An 18,538-nucleotide genomic window follows, 5' to 3' on the forward strand; every position below is an offset into this window, starting at 1 on the left:
GTCTCTAGATGTGGGTTCTTTGTTGATCATCAGGAGGGAATGCAGTATGCTAGATATGGACTTTTTGGAGTTGATGGTGAGGTTGATAGGTTAGCAGGTAAGGGTAATTTATGGCATTTTTTGAGGGTACAGGATGGTAAATATGGACAGTGAGTGAGTGTGTGTTTGTGTGTGTGTGTGTGTGTGTGTGTGTGTCTGTGCGCGCACGCACGTGTGTGTGTGTGTGTTTGTTTGCTTAACCCACACTGTTAGACCCGCATCTGTGCCCATAGAGTGGGTAAACCCTGACAGAACCAGACAATCCCCATCTCTGGGAAGACCAATGCACTTTGAAGACTAGTTCCTTTCGTGTGTGTAGGTGCTTTTGAGCGAGTGTATCAAAAACTAAAGGCGTAATTATACATGCTGCTACCCGCTTTATACCCTACTTCTGTGTCAAGGTGTGTGTGGAGTTAGAATAATAAATACACACCTCGTTAGAGTCCATGGCTTGCTCTATGGATGTGAGTGTGTTTGAGGAGACTAAATAGGTGGTAAGCTGCCAGGTAATAGGAGCGGGTGAGTTTGATTGTGGGGGCGTTCAGGGTACTAGGTATGGATAGGAATCCCTTTAGATGTGAGGATTACCAGGGAAAAGGCTTACTTGGGGAGTTTCCACATCTGTGGCAGCCATTGTGGTGAAAAAAACATTATACAGTGGTCACCCGCCAGTGGCGCAGTGCCAAGTCATCAAAGCATAGGGGGCTCAGGGAAGTGAGGGGTGGGAACTGAGGGTAAATAAAGAGAGGAGGAATGGGGGACAAGGTGGCGAGGAGGGGATGAGGGACAGAGAGGGAACAAATAGTGCCTCATATACATTGCAGTACAAGGACTGACATCAGTAGCGAAATGATATATCATCCAATCCAAACACTGTGAGACCGAAATGCTCCTGGGCGGAAAAAACACTATATAGGGAGGATGGTCATCAAATCAGAAGCAAGGAAATGAGAAAGACAAAACGTATCCAACCATAAACAAGGAGTGGACCCAATGCCGACTTTAAGTATCCATAACGTATTGGAAAGCTTAGGTCGCCAACAGAGAGCTAAAGTTAAAGCTGTCTGCAGCCCACATCTAAAAAATATGAAGTAAATGTCTTACTATTGTGTGCCACAAAATAAATGTCCTTTCAATGCCTCAAATATGTGCCAATCCATGCCCAAGGATCATGTGAAATTTGACAATATTATTAAATTACTGTATTTTACTGGGTTACTAAGGGTAACGAGAAGCACACGTAAGATAAGTCATGAAATATATCTAAATAGTTATATATATAGCAAATGTAGTAAAAATAATGATAAGATTTGGGACAAGAATTAATTTACGACAGAGGAGGTAGTTACTCTTTTAGAGCCTGGGAAGTTAGGAAGTGTGGGGCATATTATCAAGCCTGTGCGCTAAAATTATCGCCGCTTTATCGGCCGAAAACGGCCGATAAAGCGGCGATAACGGGCTTGATAATATGCTCTATGGAATTCCAATCGATGCACATGTTAGATGTGAAGACATCTAACATGGGCTTCGATTGGAATTCCACAGAGCATATTATCAAGCCCGTTATCGCCGCTTTATCGGCCGTTTTCGGCCGATAAAGCGGCGATAATTTTAGCGCACAGGCTTGATAATATGCCCCTGTGTTTTTTTCCTTAACCGGTAGAGGGCACTAACATACTGTGTGAAGGAGTTCCTCGCCTCTCGCACATTGTATATAAACATAGTATACATAACTGAGATGAAAAAACATCAAATACATTTAGATGTTTCAATGAATAAAGATATAAAATGATTTCAACACTGAACAAAAAAAGCTAAATTCACGGCGAAACGGAGCGTGACAATGCGAATCGGATATTCAGATGTAAAGAAACACCAGTCACTTATAATAGTGGTCATTTCCGTGAGGTAAAGCTCTGGCATGGATAGAATATTGAGAGTATATTTGCATTTGCACTTTGTTCTCTCTTTTGTTCTCATAGTGCCCTCCTCCTTCAGTCATAGTCATAATTGGTAAATATATTTTAAACTAATCCTGTGCATTTGTCTGAGATTGTTCAATAATCCTGTTTAATTAATTGAGATCACTGGTAATATTATTTATGTACTCCAGTGAAGATTATGAATTTGCACGATATATTACATCATCGGTTCTAAGTGAATTTTCCAATTAAGGCTAAAATGTTGAAAATTATATTATAAAAGTTAAACTAAATCCCATTGATTAATCAATTAGAAAAATGCTACCAGGGTGAAACGGATTTAAATTTCAGTGACACCTGAGCCAGTATTTCCAGCCCTTCAAGCAAGAGAGCTCTGCGGGTAAGAGTCCAGTGGTGCGTTGCTGTAACAGAATAAAATAGTGCAGTCCCAGATGTAGGTAGAGTCGCCATGCGATGACGTAATCAGTGGCAAAATCTGGCTATTCGGCACGACGTAGAGCCTCACTCTGTGATACCAAGGAGAATCACCTCTCCAGCTCGAACTGGGACAGAAAATAGGCCAGGGCACCAAGATAAAAAGAGCCCTCCTTCGCGAATTAGATAGCTAAAAAAAAGTGGCCCGCATTTTTAAATCAGGGCAGTTTTGAACTTGTAAACTCAAGCTGTATGTGGTCATTGAGCAATCCTCTTCATAGCTGAATTTCCATCTATCAGTACATTACCTCTACGTCCCTCGTCCTCGACCCAGTCATCACACATGAGGTATTCCACATGACAGGAAACAAAACAGGAAACGCTTTTTAGACTCCACCCACCCTCCTGTCAGGTGCTATAACACACCTCACCACCAGAAGCACATCCTGTTTTGTTTCCTGTCCGTGAATGCTGATGGGTGACGCTGGGGTGAGTGCCGGGCACTTACCTGCTTCGGTTTGTCCTGTGGTTCCCTCCTTTGCTGGGCTCTGGGGGTGCTCATGGACTTTCGTGGGATTTGGAAGTCGGGCTGCTGGGCTTCCTGGACTTTTCCTGGCTGCGGGGGACCTGGTTAGCGGGGCTTCTCGGGTCCCCCGTTTTTTTCTTAGTGGATTCGTCTGTGTTCGTGGACGGCTAGTCAGGGGTGCTGCGCTGCTGTCGGCTCTTTTGGTCCGAGATGCGGAGCGGGACCGGCCGCGTTGCTCTCCTCTCATTTCCGCTTGTTCGGGCACCGGGTTGGGCTCTGGGTGCTCGTTCCTCCTTCCTGATTGGTTGCTGGCGGTGTGACGTCATGGGGATTCCGTCGGATTCTCCTTCCGGCTGATTTCCTTTGCGGAGCGGCTGATTGGTGGCTCGTTGTGGGCCCCTTCTTCTTCCTCGTTCGTTTATTTTGGGATTCGAACGATGGGTGAGTGCATTTCTTTCTTACACGGAGCTTGTTTGGAGTTTGCTTAGGAATACCGGCTGTTCATTCCTGCTCTTGCTGTTTGTCTGTGTTTTTCTGCACTATGGGGAAACACCACAGGAAGAGAAAGCTTGTCTCTCCTGTTCGGTCTTCCTCTTCTTCCCCGGACAGTGGGGATTCTCCTCCAGCTGCTAGGGGTGCCAGTTTGGCTAACAGAAAGCGCTTGAAGCGCCTGATTTTGGAAACTTTATCTGATATCCGGGCTTCCAAGAAGGGAGCTGGGGGTCGCTCTGAAGCTGCTGCTGCCATTTATTCAGATATTTCTTCCTCTGCTTCCTCGGATGAGTCTACCTTGGGTGCAGTGGTTCTCAAGGGCAAATATGTTTCCAAGGAGTTGTTGCCTGACCTTCTTTCCCACGTTCGGGAAAATATGGGTTTTCCTCATGACTCCGTCCCCAGCGCCTCCATGGACTCTGTTCTGCCGCAGTTTAGGAAGCCTGTGTCTTCTTCTATACCTATCCACCCTTTTGTTATGGATGTCCTCCTGAAGGAGTGGAAGACCCCTGATCATATTGTAATGCCGAGGTTTATGTCTAAACTCCATCCTTTGCAGGATATGGAGGTTGCCTTGCCCGATTCCGTGCAGGTGGATTCTATTGTTGCTTCTCTGGTGGGCCAGCCTTCCATGGCAGATGATAATATCCTGAAGGATGGTGTTGATAAAAAGATGTACTCTGCCCTGAAGAAATCCTATGCTGGCTCTCACTTGGCTCTTCGTTCTGGGGTTTATGATGCCTATGTTGCGCAGTCTTTGCTGGCTGAATTTAAGACTTTGTTTTCTATGATGCAGGAGGGAGGCAGTTGTCCGGAGTTGCTGCACTCTATGGAACGTCAGACGGAGTTTCTTTCGGACATAGCCTTTGGTCAGGGCTTGCGCTAAGGCTTGTCGTTCCTCTGTTGCCGCCCGTCGGAACTTGCTGCTCCGGGGTTGGAAGACAGATGCTGCACAGCGTTCTATGGCCTTAAGATTGCCATTCTCTGGTGCTCATCTCTTTGGAGACGCCCTGGAGGATAAGCCACATAAGGTCTTCTAGGAAAGGAAGCATTCTTTGTCGTTCCGTCATGCTCCTTCTCAGAAGGGATCCTCCTTCTCGAATGCCAGGTCTTTTCGCCAACCTTCCCGGTTTCAGCAGTCCTCGTTTTAAGGCCAGTGGGGTGCTGGTAGATCCTTTCCGAGGAGGTTCCAGAAGAAGCCCCCGCCGGATGGTGGGTCTGGCGCTCCTCGTTCCTGACTATGCCGTTCCAGTGCCCGGTCTCGTTGGTGGTCAGCCCGCGGTTGGTGGGAGACTGCGACTGTTCCTCCATGCTTGGCTGCTGACGACCTCCGACCAGTGGGTACTGGATGTTCTTTCCAGGGGTTACCGGATAGAGTTACTGTCTCCTCCGCCTCCCTCTGGTGTTAAGGTGACCCCCTTGCCTTCGGACCCGTCTCGCCGTCTGGCGTTGCTGGAGGGGGTTCCAGTTCTGTTCAGCAAGCTGGCGATTGCCCCGGTTCCCCCGCTGGAGCGTGGGCTGGGGACTTATTCCATCATCTTTGTGTTCCCGAAGGTCACGGAGGGTTACCGTGTGGTCATCAATCTTCGGGCCCTGAACTTGTTTGTGCGCAAAATCCCGTTCAAGATGGAAACTTTGTAGAAGGTGATTCTCTTGATCCAGGAGGGCTGGGTGTTCACCTCGCTCGATCTCCAGGATGCCTACCTCCATGTTCCGATGGCGTTGGGGGATCAGCAGTTCCTGCGCTTCTGCCTGGAGGGTCGTCACTGGCAGTTCTGCATCCTTCCCTTTGGTCTCCGGTCCGCCCCCAGGGTGTTCACCAAGGTGGCGGCTCCCTTGGTGGCTTATCTCCATCTCCTGGGGGTGTCCATGTTTCCATACCTGGACGACTGGCTGCTGCAGGCTCCATCTCCGGAGGTCATGTCTCGCCACCTTTCCTTGACCATGCGTACGCTTGGGGATCATGGTTTCCTGGTCAATCTGCCGAAGAGTCACCTGGAGCCTGCCACTCTGAGGACCTTCATTGGGGCCATGTTCGACTCGGTTCTGGGCAAGGTCTTCCTCCCGGAGTCCAGGATTCTGCGTCTTCTGTCGTTGCTGAGGAAGTTGCTTTCCCGGGATTCGGCTCCTCTCCTGCAGTGGCTGGTTGTTCAAGGTCACATGTATGCCACTGTGTTCACGGTGCCCTGGGCCAGGGTTCATCTTCGACCTCGGCGGTGGCATGTTCAGCGTTGGGTGCCCTTTCCGGTACGGGACTTCTCGATTCCTTTGCCGGTGTCTCCAGAGTTGGTGTCTGCTCTACAGTGGTGGCTGGATTCTTCGAATCTGTCGAAGGGAATGTGGTTCCATCCTCCGCCCCCCTTGGTGTTGACAACAGAAGCCAGTGCTTCCGGCTGGGGTGCGACTTTGGGTCCATGGGCGGTACAGGCGCGTTGGCTTCCTTCGGAGTCGCACCAATCTTCGAATTGGAAGGAACTGTCTGCCGTAGAGAGGGCGCTTCGCCTTTTCAAGGATTGTCTTCTGGGGTGCAACGTGTTGGTGAGGTCGGACAACACGGTGACCGTGGCCTACATCAACCATCAGGGCAGTACCCGCAGCCTTTCCCTGAACTTGGTGATGTGTGAAATTGCGAGTTGGGCCGAGTGTCATCTGGTGGCCCTCTCTGCTCTGCACATTCAGGGTGTGGACAACGTGGTTGCAGATTCCTTGAGTCGGAGGTTCCCGCCCTCTCTCTCCCTGTGTGTTGCCCCTCGGATTTTCCGGTTGCTCTGCCGGAGGTTCGGGACTCTGGTGCTGGACCTGTTTGCCTCCCGGTACGATGCCCTGCTTCCTCTGTTCTGCTCCAGGACTCCGGAGTCGGGGGCTTGGGGAGTGGATGCGTTGTCTGTCCTTTGGCCCCCTTGGTTCCTCTATGCATTTCCTCCCTTTCCTCTGATTCCTGCTTTCTTGCTGAAGGTTCAGCGGGTGGGGGCTCAGGTGGTGGCTGTTCTCCCTTATTGGCCTCGCCTCTCCTGGTTTCCTCTGCTGCTGGGTCTGGCGTGAGCCCTCCGTGGATCCTGTCCCAGTACTCGTCTCCTCTGTGTTCCCCGTCTCGCTCCCTGTTGATTCCTCTCACCTTGGCGGTCTAGAGGTTGAACGGCTGTCTCTTGGAGTCCGGGGTTTGCCCGACCACTTCATCACTGTGATGCAGGCTTCTCGTCGGAAGTCCACTCTGTCCTCCTATTCCAAGCACTGGGCCTCCTATTCTTCTTGGTATGCTGCCCTGGGCCTGTCCCTTGCCTCCTGTGATGTTTCTTCTGTTCTTCAATTTTTTTGGATGGCTTTCAGAAGCACTATGCGCTGTCCACTTTGAAGGGTCAGTGGGCTGCTATCCGGGCCTTTCGGGATCCGACTTCTCTTCTGCCTTCGGACGGGTTGTTGGTTTCCCATCTGTTTCGGAGTTTCTCTCTTTCTGCTCCTTCTGTCCGCTCTCCGGTTCCTCCTTGGGATCTTTCGTTGGTTTTGGGTGCCTTGCAGTCCCCTCCCTTTGAGCCTTTGGAGTCCGTGGAATTGAAATTCCTGTCTTTCAAGGTGGCCTTTTGGTGGCTGTTACTTCTGCTCGGAGGTTGGGCGAGCTTACGGCATTGCGTTGCTCTCCCCCCTTTTTGAGGTTTCTGGACGACGCGGTGGTCCTTTCTTTGGATCCCGGGTTTTTGGCTAAAGTTCGTTCCCGTTTCCATTCCTCCCAGGAGTTGATTCTTCCTTCTCTCTGTCCCTCTCCTTCCTCGCCTTCTGACATCTTGCTCCATTCTTTGGATGTGAGGTGTGCCTTGTCTGTTTATGTTGCCTGTTCTGCTGGGTTTCGGTCTTCTGAATCCCTCTTTGTGACCTTTGGTTTGGCTGGTAGGGGTAAAGCTGCCTCTCGTCTTACGAGGACGAGGGACATAGAGGTAATGCCATGATTACTGGGGGTAATCCCACTTACTCTTAGTCCTACTCGTCCTCGACCCAGTCATACATCCCGCCCACCCTCCCTTTCCAGGCCTTTGGTGCTTGGTACATGAGGATGTGCTTCTGGTGGTGAGGTGTGTTATAGCACCTGACAGGAGGGTGGGTGGAGTCTAAAAGCGTTTCCTGTTTTGTTTCCTGTCGTGTGGAATACCTCATGTGTGATAACGGTGTCAAGGACGAGTAGGACTAAGAGTAATGGGGATCACCCCCAGTAATCATAGCATTCTTATATATGTATATTTCCAAAGTTAATAAACTCCAGAAGACACACTTACATAGATGGTACATTACCATATACATGTGTTTGTCCCCATCATCAGAGGTGTCCTGCCCACACCTACGTTCTGTTTTAAAGACGTTTAGCTGAAGCTGAAAATAGGCCTACTACGCATGATAAAGAGCTTACCACTAGATTATCGTTTCAGTTCTAAAGACAACAAGTTACTAGGTTATCTCAAGACTATACTCACAGATGCAGCTAACAAGTATTTTATTCAAGGCCGAAGGTGAATAGGATGCTGAGAACATTGTGTCGGAGGGTAACCCTTTAATACGCTGCTAAGTAAAGTTTACTTAATTTCATAGCATGTGAAATATCAAGGTATCACATTAGAAACATTGTGCCTTTAGGGCCGCCGCTGCTGAAGTTTATTGTGGCCCAAATGCCTTCGAACCAGGCTTTGCACCCGTAAAACGCCTTTTCATGAGGTACAAAAACATTTTACAAGTCAGAAATGTCTAACGCTTTCCGAATTGCAAAAATAAGTGTGTTCCTCCTCTTTACGAGTCGCAACCCATGGAAAATGTATGACTTTTAAGTTCAGATGCTTACACCTGTTTCATTAATTGACATGAAATAAAAGCCTGATGTCCTTTGCAGGCCATTAGGCTACTGCATCAAATTGAAATTCATTAGTAAGGTCGCTTGAACCCCCCTCTGCTAAATGGCAATTTGCAATCTGACCTATTAGTATATAGGCTGCATCACAAATTACAACCCCATTTGCAACCAGGGTGTGGGGAATCTGAACATCCCTGGTTTGTCAACAATGATGCTACACTAGGCCCATAATGATCTAATTTCATTTATTATCATTTAATTCCATTTTGTTTCTGACAAAAATATCCAGAAAATTAGAAACGATTTAAAAATGTGAGTACATTCAACCGTATATAATTAATAAACTCAAAGCATAAACCTTGCATAGGAGAAAATAGTACTTAAAGAAACAGTTAACAAGGATTCTACCCAAGACATTGACATTGCAACCAAGTGAAGCCGAAATATGGCAAGATTGGCCAATAGCAAATAATATATTAGTGTTCTAGCCTCTACACCCATACTTGCATATCCCTGCAATACATGTCTTTCATCCAAGATTACATTAATTGGCAGCAATTGCAGAAGGAAGATATTTTAGCAGACAGGTCAGCATGCCCTGAACAGCAAGCTAGTTCTCAATCTCCAAGTCCTCTAGATGGAATTGACAGTCCTGATATAAACTAATACAGATAAAGAATAGATTACAACAGGGCTGTGTTCTGGCCCCACTGCTATTTTCTTTGTTCCTTTCCTGAATTATCAAATACATTACATAAGGCTGGTGGGTTAAGCCCTAAGATGGGGGGGACCCACATACTATGCCTGCTATACGCTGACAATCTAGTGTTAGTGGACATGACAGAGTTGGGTTTGCAAACAAAACTGTGATTTTATGATTATTGTTTAAAGAAATGCCTTACAGTTAATTTAGAAAAGACAAAAATAATGGTGCCGGGGAAAAGAAAGGGTTCCTTTTACTGGCAATTGAGAGGGGTCAGAGTTGAGGTGGTGGATAAATATAAATATTTGGATATGTGGTTCAATACCAAGCTAAGTTGGAGGGACCACATAGAATCACTACAAACAAAAGCTCTTTCCTCAGTATGGGGCCTAAAACAATTCAAACTGAAATATGGAGGCCCGTCTCTGCAGCCAATTCTATCAGCTTTCATTGCAATGGTCTGCCCACAATTCCAATACAGAGTAGAGGTTTTATTTTTAGGCAGTAGACTGGATTGGAATTTAGAGGAAGGTAAATGTGTGAAACCGCTCCTTGCTCTCCCAGTATCAACTAAGATCCAGGCAGTGAGAGTAGAATGTTAATATACAGCCTGGAACTATCAGGGATTGCAAGCTACATTGAACTTCTGGCAGAGATTGAGTAGAAAAGGGACCCCCAAAATATCACACCTTGGTAAAAGAGAAATAAAGGAAAGTGAACTTAATTGGGCATCCCAGGTTAGACATCTAGTTAAGTTGTGCATTAAACTTTCTCTAGAACCAGAACAATGAAAACTAGTGCAGCAGATCCCCAAACAGGAGCTACGTGCTAGTATCGTCCACCCATTTCCTGGTAAATGTGTGGAGTAATGATCATATGTTCCCTTACATTGAGTCCATGACAAGTCTTATGCTTAGAAATGCGGTATTGAAATTTAAAGTTGGCCTGAAACCAGGTAATGAAAGACAGAAAGATAAAAACCGCAATGAAAAATAAAGTGGGTCTGTGCACATGGGTATGCACCTGTTACAACGCATTTTTTACAACGCACTACCACTACAACGCAGGCATTACAACGCATACCATTACAACGCATAGCGCTGGGGGCGCTCTAGGATAAGAGGTAAGTTTAATTTACTATCCAACACCTTCCCTAGGGTCAACGGGGACTGGAGTTAGAATAGTAAATTATACTTACCACTATCCAGCACCCCAAAGCGCTATGCGTTGTAACGGTATGCGTTGTAAATACCGCGTTGTAATGGTATGCGGAGTAAAAGTATGCGTTGTAACGTCATACATCCGTGCACATGTGGGCTGCAGGTAAAATGCTGTGGTGCCAATACCTTGCTGGACTGTTTGTGGTTTCTAGAAGAACAGAAGGAATTTCTAATACCTTTTTTATTACTTATAAAATTATTGATAGAGATCAAGCTCTGAGTCGGTTGATAAATATGAGATTTTTACATGTTGTATGTGGAATTGGAAGATTTTTAATTGCATTTCAGGAGTCCTTGAAATAATTGTTAATATAATCTAAAATGGGCCATGGGTAAGGAGCAAGAATCTATCCTCTTTTTGAGGATGTTCTGGAGCTCCAAAGGCCCTGTATGCATACAGAAATGTATATTTTATTGTTATGTGATTCTTCCCACAATTACTCATGATTTAAGAGCTATTTGCTATAGAGTGTCTCTGCTTCCCCTGTAAGGGCTATCAGGCTTTTATTGTGCTTTGTATTGTTTTTAGGGCTAGACCTTTTGTATTATTTGTAGTTTGAAAAACCAACTTTTATTTCTACACCTTTTTATAGATATATTAGCCGAATAAAGTACATATTGATGAGGAAATTAACTGAAGTACTGGTGGATTCCTTACATAACTTGAAGGTTTAGGCCGAAACCTCACCCCATGTTATGTTTTGTTATGATGTCCTCCTTTGTTCAGCACCAACTAAAATTTTAATAGCATCACAGCAAATTCTCTAACTCATCGTCTTTCCTGTGAAAACGGGAAGATAGTCAATTGGTTGTGTTTGATGTGTTTGTATTTGAGTGAAGTTGTGCAGTGTATGTTAAATGTTCAGTATCGAAGCGGTATGTGGAGAGTAATGTGAAGTAAACTTGCATTCAAACTTGGGAGATCCTGGTAGACTTTTATGTGGACATTTTCAATGCACTAGGCGGTCCACTGTCCATTACTCAAACAGGGAAAGATCTTCCCTACGTACATTCACAAAAGGTGTTTTTTAGCATTGGTTTCAGCCAATGACTTCCTAACTCTGGTTAATGGTTACAGAAAAGTACAAAAAATACACATTTCTCAGCCTGTAAAACAGTCACATGTTGTAAATTTATCTTTAAACTAATTAACTGTAAGCTTTTAAGTGGGAAAGTTCCCAATCTGAACTTTACATCACATTAACACAGACAAGGGCATCTGGCTCAATCTAAAAAGACTTCCATGCCTGGTAGACTGTCACACAGTGTCTGTGATGTCCTTATGGAGGTAGCCAACATTATGCTGTAACTCTTCTCATTTGGTTTTCTCCCAGTAATGGTGTCAGGACTGCTTCAATGTGTCTTTATTTATATTCTCCGGTTCAGACTCCAGGGCTTGCCTGCCTTTACCCACAAGGGTATTTCAGATTTGCAAAATCCATATTATCTCATTTTAATCATAAAAGGCAAAGTAGATTTTTCACTGCACCCCTAAAGACAGGAGGAAATGGACATCCTTACACTCATTGAAAACACCGAATACACAAGGCTTTGTAATGAGGGGGGGCAAGATGGCGGCCGAGTAGCTGAGGCCGAAAGCAGTAGCAGAACAGTGGAGCCCATGATCACCTAACTCTACGTTGTATGGCGCTATCCGTTTGCCGGTCGGAACACGGGAGATAAACGGTAATGGAATGACATCTTGAACATAATCTGTGGCTGCGGTGCAAGCGGCTCATCTTGCAGAGTGAATGCGGATGTTCCTTGTGCTCACCTGCGGCTTGGTGTGGCCGAACGCCCGCGGACTGGTTCCTCTCCCCGCCTCGGTCTGTGCCTGCCTCGGCAGGCTGGCTGGTGACGAGAGCCCGCGGAGATTGCGGTACGAGGTTGACCTGAGGCGGGCTGGAGGGATTTCCTCGGTAGTGGTGGTTGTGTGGCCGGCACCTGCAGCGCCTGCAGCCTCTCGGCATCGGCAGAGGAAAGGAAGGCGGGGCAAGGGCGAGACTCCGCACAGTGGGCCAACGGGAGCTGAGCAAGGCCAGAGGCTGATACAGAGAGCAAAATCGGCAGAGCCAGAGGCCGAGCAGACTACGAGCGGCGAAGCAGCAAAGATAGAAAGCAACCTCAGTGCCCACAGCGTAACCAGAGCAATGGCCCCCAAACTGAACACTGGTACAAAAACTGCCACAGAAAAGAAGAAAAAGACTGGGGGTGAGACGGCACCAGCAGAAGCAGAGCAGAAAGTGCAGTCCCCCCAGGTAAAGAAACAAATCGCTTCCAGAACAAGACAAGCCTTGGCTGCGGCCCCCACTGCTCCTATTGCTGATTTTTTCCCTAAGGTGATCAAGGAAAAAGGCTTGAAAAATATTTCAGTAATGGAGGGAGGGGGGAATGATCAGTCAATAGTTGAAAATTCAGCCACGCCAACACCAAACACTCTGGATGTGGCATCCGCGATCAAAGATGGGCTTGAACAAGTGAAACACGGGGAAGAAATTAATAACCAAACATGGAAGCCCAATGTTATTGAGAGATCAGAAAATGATGATAGCAAACCAACCGAAAGTGAGACAATGGTGGGACCATTATGTTGTGGACAGGTTAGCTCTGAAACAGGAGATCCTCAATTGAATAAGGCTGATATGGACAAAGATGAGCACACAGCAGATGTTTTGATTGAGCTGGAATCAGCAGAGACGCCTAAAGTACTTCAGGAGCATCCGGGGGGTCGTCCTGAGACGGAAAAATGCAAGGAGAATGAAAAAGTTCCGAGCGAATGCTTCTTCTCTGTGTCAGAGGGGGGCGAGTGGTCAGAGGAGGATGATAGCTCCAATCTTGGATCAGATCTGGACACAGAGAGCGATCATGAGCTGGAATTACCGGCAACAGCAGTAAAATCACATAAAACCCGAGAGAATTCTCAAGGCGAGCTGAGTTGGGACCACTCATCAGCAATGCCACTGCAGGGCAGCCCGGGAGGAGCGGCGGCTCAGATGTCGCTTCTGGAGACTATTCATAAAGAGATTTTGGCACACAGGGAGGAAGCCCGACAGGAAAGCCGAAAATCTAGAGCAGCAGTAAGAAAGATGCAGGGCGCAGTAAGGAAGCTATCCAAAGTTTGTATCAACCTGGGGGATCGAATGACCAATCTCGAAGATAGAGTGGTCTCAACAGAGGCGGAGGCTGCAGCAGCAACCAACAAAGTCGAAGCCCAGAGCTCACAAATAACAGACATCCAGTGGAAGCTGGAGGATATGGAAAATCGCCTCAGGCTAAATAACTTCCGGATTCTGGGGGTACCAGAGGGAAGGGAAGGGTCCGATATAAGGGCCTATGCTATGTTACTAAACTGTTTGAGCAAGCATTCCCTGAGTTATCGAGCTGGGACTGGGCCACAGAAATTCAACGAGCCCACCGCTTTCCATTTAAAATTAAAAGGGGGGCGAAGGAGGATGAAAAACCAAGAGCAATTCTTATCTTTGTGACCAACTTTTTGCTTAGGCAGGCGATTTCAGAGAAGGCAAGACCAGATGCTAAGAGGAATGTAGATGGGGTATCCTTCTTCGTGCGTCCTGATTTCTGCCACACAACAGTAGAGAGACGCTGGCGACTCAGACAATTGATAAAACCGTTCAATGAAAAGAAGATGCAGGCCTACCTGGTAAACCCAGCCCAACTAAAAATTATCAACGAAGGGAGAACAATCTATTTTTCCTCAGAAATAAAGGCCAAAGAGTATCTGGAATCTCACGGGAAATAAAGTAATAGTCGGGTAGAAGTAAAGTAGTAGTAGTAGACCTTTAAAAATACTCTAGGGAAAAAAAAACAAAAAAAAAAAAAACGACTGAACACTGATATATAAATGGAGAAGTATGGCTGGTAGGATGCAATGTAGAGGGGAGTTAGGGGAGTCAGAAATGGCAAATGATTGGTTCTGAAAGGGCTTCACTGTTCATACTGCGCCCATCACACGCACAGACCAGGTCTGAGCGCCTCACGAGCTAGGGAGGGGGAGTGTTGGGGAAAGAGGGGGGTGGGGGAGTGCAGGAAGGGAGGGGGAGGGGTGGGAAGGGCAAAAACAAAAAAAATGGAGATAAGGAATTTTGAAATGGAATATGTCAGAGCTAGCAGTTATTCGCAGAAAATAATGATAATCAAGATTCGACAGGGAATGTTAGATCAACATTATGGAAAAAATGGCAAATATGACAATCATTAATATTTGTACGGCTAATGTAGGCGGCCTGAACGACCAGAGGAAAAGACTTAATGTAGAGCACTTTGTAAAATTTAACAATATTGATATCCTTTGTATGCAGGAGACCCATCTCCCCTGGGCAAAACAAAATCTGATGAAATTGAGGGGGTATGAAATTCTATCTTGCTCCACACAAACATCAAACATCAGGGGGGTCACAATATTGGCTAAATCTTATTTGCGGGGGGCCAAACGTCATAAATCTGATAGCGGTGGTAGATGGGCGATTGCAGAACTCAACCTTGGGTACACCCTATGTGTAGTCTATAGTTCAAATCAAGATGACCCTGAAGTCTTTGATTTTCTGGAGGGAGAGTGAGCAAACTGGCCAACACCATGATAATCTGTGGGGATTTTAATATATCGGTGGATTGGAATGATCCGGCGGGCTATTCTGGGAGGAAATCAAGGGTATTACGAGCCTTGGACTCCCTCAAGAATTCCCATGGGCTTAAGGACGTCTGGGGGGAAAAGGAGCCTATAGACCCAGGCTACACCTACTTCTCTTTCCCTAATGCGAAATATTCCAAGCTAGATTACTTCTTGATCTCCTTCTCGGAAATGAATAAGGTTGGCATCAGGAAACTCCCGAAATCAATATCCGACCACAACCCACTAATTATGACCTGTACAATTTCAAGTATGGAGAGGAAACAAAACAGCTGGTCGTTCGAGCGTAAGCTTCTGTTAGATACCAGATTTGTAGAACACATTAGAAAATGGGCAGAGGAATTTTTGGATGTCAATAGATACAGCACATCCAGAAATATGGTTTGGGAAGCCTTCAAAGCCTCTCTGAGGGGGGAAACAATTAGCTGCTCAGCTAGGCTCAGGAGGGAAGATAAGAGAGAGGTAGAGAAGCTGATGGATGAACTTGCAACAGTAGAAAAACAGCATATTAGGGAAATTAGTTTGGGGCAGGATGGTCACGGAAGCCTTACAAGAATTACCAATACCAAAGCTAACCTCCAGAAAATAGCTACGGAGAAGGAGGCTAGAAGCTATCAAGCAGCAAGGGCAAAACGGTATGAAACAGGGGAGCAGGCAGGAAAAGCTTTAGCCCTGCAGATAAGACAGGAGAGAACTAAAAACATAATTCCCTGTATACAGGACGAAGGCATAGAGTTTACAGAGCCTAAAGAGATACTGAGAGTATTTCATGGGTTCTACCAAAAATTATATGATGAGGAGGAGCAGACCAGAGAGCCAAGTCCGGGCTTTACAGACAGGGGTCCCAGAGTAACTGTACAGGATCGGGAAGAATTGGAAAAAGATATACAGATAAACGAGGTAACGAAAGCCCTACATGAGCTAGCTGCCGGTAAGGCCGCAGGTCCAGACGGGTTACCCCTAGAAGTATATGTGTGCTTAGAAAAACAGATTACCCCTATATTGCTTGACCTATTTAATGGAATTCTATATACAGGGAGAGTACCAGAATCATGGAAAGAGACAAAAATCATTATCTTTCATAAGAAGGGGAAACCCAAGGAATTACCAGGATCATACCGCCCCATATCGCTCATAAATGCTGACACAAAGCTATATTCAAAGATCTGGGCGAGTAGACTGGGGGGATGATTGGCAATCTCGTGTCTCCGTGGCAGACCATATTAGAAGGGCAACAGCATTGTTCGACGCTCAGGGTGCCGCGGGGGGGAGATGGCCATGATTCTCCTCGACGCGGAGAAGGCCTTTGACCGCGTGGTCTGGGATTATCTCTGGGGCATATTGGTAGGCAGAGGGTTCGACAACAATTTTTTGAGGGCAATTAAAGCCATGTATTGTAATCCAGTGGCTAGGGTCTCAGTCATGGGGCATCAATCTGAATAAAATAATAATCAAGAGAGGGACGCGTCAGGGGTGCCCCTGCTCCCCAATTCTATTCTCTATGTATATAGACCCCCTTATACAAAGAATCCTGGCCTCAGGACAAATAAGCTAAGCATGGGCGGAAAATCCGTTTCGCTCGCGGATTTTGCGGATTTTCGGTAAATTCGCAATCCGCGAGATTTGCGAATCTCCCGCAAAATCCGCAAATCCGCGAGCAGCGGATTTTATGGCTTGCTCGCACTGTTCGCGTGAGTTCGCGCCCCGCGAATAAGCGCTAAATTGCAGAAATACGATTTTAGAAAAACTGAAACTACTTACCAGGTTCAAAAGTTCAGGTTCATCATTAGTAGCCATTTCCTGTAGTGCTTCCTGAGGGGCCCCTCCAGAGTTCAGTTGCCAGTTGCAACTATTATGTGACCCTGCTCTGAACCTCAGAATTGTTACACATAGGCCACAAAGGTCCTGAATTACAGCCAAGTGAGACAAGCAGGAGCCAGGCTGGAAGTTCAAATCCATTAATCAGCCCCTAATTCATTATTGTCAGTTGGGGCAGGGCAGGTGTTGTAACTAATTTTGCAACAATGAAAGCACTTAGCAAGTGCAAAAGATCACTAATCAGGAAGCACTAAGGAAGCAGGTGCCAGCTAAAAAAATATTCTGTGACACATTAATCAGCCCCAAATTAATTCAGGTCACTTGAGGCAGGGAAGGTGTGCTTTGCTTTGCCACAATAATATACACTGACTGGACAACCAGAGGGTGCTGTGATGAAACAGAGGGTGGCATGGGTGGGCCAGAGGGTGGCATGAGTAGTCAGAGAGTGGCAGTGGTGACAGAGAGTGGCAAACACAAAAAAAACAACCAAAAAAAAAATCCGCAAATTCGCGAGAATTCGCGGATTTTGCGGATTGCGAGTTCGCAAATCCGCAAAATTCGCCAACGCGAGATTCGCAAAATTCGCCCATGCTTAAAATAAGCCCAGTGGTGGTCAATGGATTCACTACCAAATTATTGGCTTATGCAGATGATCTGGCAATAACCACTGTGGACCCCCACCAAGCAATGCCGGAAATTGTACAATTGGCCAAAGAATTTGGCAATTGCTCTGGGTATAAGTTGAATGAGGGGAAAACCCAGATCATCTGTACCAAGAATATTAGGAAAAGTGATCATAGGTATGTAGAGTGTGCGACGTATCTTGGGGTTAAGATTAATTCATCAGATGAGAAGATGGTTGAGGAGGACTATCTTCCGCTGCTGGGCTCAATTGAAACAGAGCTTAGAAGAATTGATGTCCTGCATCTATCCCTTATAGGTAGGGTGAATGCCCTAAAGATGACCATGTTCCCCAAAATATTATATATTTTTAGGGCTATTCCCCTATTTATAGGGGAGACAATGATCAGGAAAATTGAATCCACGTTTGTCAGATTTGTGTGGCAGTACGGTAAAATCAGACGATCTATAAACTATCTATCTTTACCGGTAGATAGGGGCGGTCTGTCATTTCCGAACCTTAAATTTTACCATTTGACATGCCTGTTCACACAAATGAATATATTGATTCAATCTGAACCCTTGCCAGCAGTAGGTTATAATGAAAATCAAGAACCTCCCTCCATCTATGAGCTATTGCTAGGTAGAAAAGCATATGGGTTATTACAGTGTGAAGTGGAACGGAGATTCTACAACAGGACGAGATATAGGATTATCAAAGGGGTTTGGTGGACGTGGAAATCCATAGGTAAAATTCTAGGAATCCCCAAAATAAATGCTAATACTAATCTGTGGAAATCAAGTCTATTCACCCATCTTGGACAGAATGAGAATAGTTTAATTTGGAGGGCACAAGGGATAAGATGCTTGGGTGATGTCATGTTGGGAGAGAATGTATATAGCTTTATTGAAATACAGCGGAAGTTTGGGATCCCTGTGAATCACTGGCTGCTATATTGGTAAGTCGTTCAAACTATCTCAGCAATAAGACCAAAACTAGTGAAGACACCAAACTGCCAACTGATTGAGTATATAAAAAGAGGGGGAAGGAAAATTGGTACGGCCTATAATTTTCTGGTGTCCGGGCTCCCAGATGATCTGGATAAAACTGAGGTGGCTTGGTCACATAAGTTAGGGGACCCAGACGTAGATATAGATCTGGCCTTACTTTTAAGCAGTAAAGTATTTCGAGCTTCAAACTTAAGGGCTTAACACTATAAGACGGTGTTTAACCTTTATTACACCCCCGCAAAATTGTTTGGGTGGGGGTTAAGGGAAGACGA

General features: G+C 46.1%; 1 protein-coding gene across 1 annotated transcript in view; it reads right to left on the reverse strand.

Moving 5' to 3' along the window:
- LOC147751715 (cathepsin E-like) overlaps positions 1–18,538 on the reverse strand; it is a 257,202-nt gene that overhangs the window by 148,265 nt on the left and 90,399 nt on the right. The gene's annotated exons all lie outside the window — the stretch shown is intronic.

Source organism: Lissotriton vulgaris, chromosome 1_1 (genome assembly GCF_964263255.1).
Source record: "Lissotriton vulgaris chromosome 1_1, aLisVul1.2, whole genome shotgun sequence".
Lineage (NCBI taxonomy): Eukaryota > Metazoa > Chordata > Amphibia > Caudata > Salamandridae > Lissotriton > Lissotriton vulgaris.